Below are 4,382 nucleotides of genomic sequence, written 5' to 3'. Positions count from 1 at the left end.
AAATTCCCAAATTTCACCCCACCCCAAAACATAATAATAGAACCAGCTTGCATACAGGATCAAACAGTAAATTAATATAAATATTTGTGAATAACCCCTTCCCCTAAAAATATGCCCCCTTTTTCCGTGGCTGCTGATGTGAAATATTTTGTTTTCATTCCTTTTTTATTCTTTTTTATTATTTTTATCAATCTAAAGAGAAAGACGTATACATCAGTATATAAACAATGGTTGACAACTTGTAATATAAAAAACCAATAGATCTATTGGAATATTGATTTAAATTTTCGCGGCATTTTTAACATTTCTATTTTAAGACAAATTCAGATATGCGCATGCGCAGTTGTTGTTGTTGCTTTCGAGACCACAAGGTGATTCTATAGAGTTTTAATCAATATCTTTCCTGTATACAGCTTTTACATTTTTATCGTAAGTATATATAAATTGTTGTGATTACAGTAAATACCATATCGTATTTTAGAAATGTGAGCATATCATGTTGTTATGAAAACTGTACTGAAAAATTGAAATTTTACACGAGGAAAAGGGGGATGTTAAGCATGTTACCATAATTCACAATTTACCTTGCAACGTCTCATGAATTTTTATCATTGACTTTTTGTATTCATCATATGATTGAATCAAAAGTTAAAAGAAATGTTATCGTTATTTACCTGTTCAATTCAGTTACACGAAAATTACATAAAAAGGGGGGTTTGTTTATAAAATTGGGATGGAAAGTTCAGAAGCTATATGGGTCACCAAGTTGGACCTTTAATATTTTACTGTCAAAATTGAAGTAGTGTTTTGACAAGGTAACCAAAGATGAAGGGTATTTGAGGGTGGTAGAGAGTTATTTGCGTGGAACGTTGTTTGGCCTTTTTATTTCACGTGTTTTCGTTTTTTGACGTTTTATTTCTCGTTTTCTTGTATTTGGTTCGACATGCTTTTTTTGTGTTTCCCCTTATTCATTTTCCCTGTTTCGTGGTGGTACTCTTAAATTATGTGTTCTCAGGGTATTAATTGCTATCAAGTTATGAATAAATTTGGTTTTTTTTCGAAACGGATGCTATTAGCGCACGCGAAAAGGTGACCGCAGGGTCTTCGTGTCCATTATCATGACTGTGTGATCTCCAATAACGACTGAGTAATAACTTTTAGTACTTTTTTCCTTAATATTACTATTTTATTTCTCGTGCTTCATTTATCCCAATTTTTATTTTCCGTGCAGCGTTTTTGGGATTTTTATTTAACGTGTTTCAGTGTTAAGAACCCCCCTTTACCACCCTCGTATATGTCAATTAGACAGATATCCATGCAGCAGCACAAGTAATACAGAAAAAGACATAAGTTGATAAACCTTGAAGATGTTCAAAATTAAAATGTATCAAATAGGATTTTCTTACAGATTATACCTTCTGGTCTATATAAAAGGACATGTAGTTGAGACTTTGATGGAAGTTTAACTTTCATTTAGTTTCCATAAGTTCTTATGCTTTTGATTTTATACTTTAAATAGCATCATTATGAAGTTATTAATAGTTAAATGTGTTGAACAGAATTAAACTTGACAATGTTATAACTTTTGATTTTGTAGATTTCACCATGAAGACCTGTGGAGTCACGGAACAATAAGTATCTGACAAAACAACAAACTTTCTGAAATAGGCTCCAAAAAGACAAGGTGGGAGAAGACAGAAGTTGAAGTTTTCACTATTGATAAATAAATTTATTTTAATTCTATCGTATTGAATATTTCTCTATCATCAGTGGTTGCACATTAGAATACATGGGGTAGGATCAGCAAACTTTGTTTTATATTTTGATCACTCAGATATTTAAAATAGACATTGGGCAAAAAATATGTGAATTAGGGGTTGTGTGCTTTCAAAAATTAGGATAGGTCAATATTGGAAATATTTCTTTAGTATTTTTGCTGATTTTTTCAATATTTCTCTGGGATGATAATTTGTGTTTTTATATGCATATAGTTAAATGTTAAAAAAATCTTGGTGGTTAAATTATGGTTCGTAGGAAAGCTCTATCACACATATTTGTTATTCAGTTGATTGGTTGTTGACATCATCATGGTCAAGCCATGTTCTCATCACAAGAATGTGGTCACTCAGTTTTATTGTTGAAAATTACTGATCTTCTACGAATTATTGACAGTCAATGGCATATATTCAAAGTTTTGTGCACCCAACCACTTTTTATGGTTACCTATTGTTAAAAAGACAACCATCAACCAAAGAACATTATTAATATATCTTTGCGTCACCATACAGTCTTCAACCATGAGCAAAAACTTACACCATGTCAAATATGACCAGACTATGATTTTATTTTAAGTTCATCAATTTTTTTCTGAGATTATTTTTTTATACTTTGGTCTGATGGAGCAGTTATTGGATAAAGTTTCCTGCGACAGAATGATGCTATGGCATTTAGCATGTTGAGTGCCTTGAGAAGACACTAGTTTGAATATTGCTACAGTATAAAATTATGGAATGCAACACACAGTAAATACAGGATAAATGAAACTTAAGTTTTAGGTGGAAACACAGTTGAACACAACCACTAACCAATTTTTATTCCGTGTTGAATATTGTGTTCACCCTGAATTCAAATTAGGTTATTGGTTGAAACAATGTTGAAGCAACCCTTATTCAATATTGATTCAAAGATGAACATCAACGTTGATTCAACGTAGGATTTCAACGTTGATACAAATTTGCAAAATCTAATAATAATTCAACATAGAAAATAAACATTGATTCAATGTTTAATCAATGTCGTCTGCCTGCTGGGGATGTTCGAAAATTTTACCTAGCCATGGCATTTTGACCCCCCCCCCCCCCTTTTCCTTTATACACATTCAATTACAAACATCTAGCTATTCTAACTCTTTTACATAATCATAATATTCCAATAAGTATTTGGAATACATCTAACATCCTTGAAAAGATGCTTAAAAATTTTCTATTAGCTATGGTATTTTGCACTCCCTACCCTTTTATACAGTTCCAATTACAAAAAAATCAAGCTATTCTAACTCCTTTACATAGTAATAATACTCCAATAAGCAGTTGGTATGTATTTAACATGCTTGAAAAGATGTTAGAAAATTTTTACTTAGCCATGGTATTTTGATCCCCCCTCTTTATATACAGTACTTGCAACCTTAGCCGTTACTGTTTTAGCGATCAATCAGTGGTCATCGATCAGTCACCGATCAGTCAAGTTCGCGTCAAACTCACGTCACCAATCCGTCAGACTTATAGTAAAAGTAATTGACTGATCGGACGGATCGGACGGATAGAACGGATCGATCTTTCTGACGGATTGAACTGTAATACGTCACATGATAAACTAATACAAATTACGGAATCTTAGTTTCGTTTAATTTAATTAAAATGGCGACATGTACAATACGAAACGTTCAAGTACAACTGATCAACATTGTTTTATTTATTATTCAGCAAAGTTTAATGAATTTAAATGAAAAGAAAAATACAGATAAAACCTAAATTTGAATATTATATCATTAAAGAATGGTCCTTTCGTTTTTATTTAGGTTATATATTTTCAAACTCGGAGAGTTCTAAAACGGTGTTTATATCGCGATTTTCATTTTATTAATTTCCGGAAATAAAATGAAATGATCAGTTATTGAAAATTTTGGTGTATTATTTTCAATATTTTGAAGTTTTGTATCCTTATAATCTTAAAATAAAAAAAAAAACTTATCCCAATCGAGGCTATTAGAATAACAAATTACAAATAAAATTGCTGCAATTTTCTCTAAAGATAAGAAATATTGGTTATTTTAAACAATGCGAACAACATTTAAGTATATTTTCTCTGATATTCTTTTAATTTTATGAAAAACAACCAATCCGAAACTATAAATAGTACAAAAATCCAATGGCAGTCAATAACTTCCATAAACATGATGAAATGATTGCATTCTTGTTCAGCAAAAAAACAAAAGTTAATGGATATTTATCCTTCAAATATTCACATTTTATACAAAATTAATTATCAAAATGCATTTATAGAGACTGATTGCAATTGACGTTGCATTATTTCAAATATGAGGAGAAATATTTGCATTTTAATCAACGCGTATTTAAATTTAGTATCTTTTCCCTAAAAATCAGCATATTTTATGAAAAACAACCAATCCTTATGTAGAAAAAGTACTGAAATCTTATGGCGGTTTACAATTTGTATTAAAATAAAACAATAACTGCATTCTTACTCCACAAAAACAAAAGTTTAAGTATTTTAGTTCTGATTGTATCTTAAATCTAAATAAAGACTTATCTTGAGGCCTTTAAAATATGTCACCAGGCTTATTTGGACTTAATTCTAATTTT

The 4,382-nt window shown here is 30.5% G+C and overlaps 1 long non-coding RNA gene across 1 annotated transcript; it reads left to right on the top strand.

Annotated features, from left to right (window-relative positions):
• Nucleotides 1–352: 352 nt before the first annotated feature.
• On the top strand, nucleotides 353–1,741 carry LOC127724343 (uncharacterized). Its single transcript, XR_007992456.1, has 2 exons — nucleotides 353–429; nucleotides 1,598–1,741. It is a non-coding gene; the product is annotated as an uncharacterized LOC127724343 (long non-coding RNA).
• Nucleotides 1,742–4,382: the final 2,641 nt, after the last annotated feature.

The sequence above is a fragment of the Mytilus californianus genome, unplaced genomic scaffold, assembly GCF_021869535.1.
Source record: "Mytilus californianus isolate M0D057914Y unplaced genomic scaffold, xbMytCali1.0.p SCAF_14, whole genome shotgun sequence".
In the NCBI taxonomy this organism is placed as follows: Eukaryota; Metazoa; Mollusca; class Bivalvia; order Mytilida; family Mytilidae; genus Mytilus; species Mytilus californianus.
Note: the sequence above shows the minus strand (reverse complement) of the source record. Positions and strands in the feature narration are given on the sequence as shown.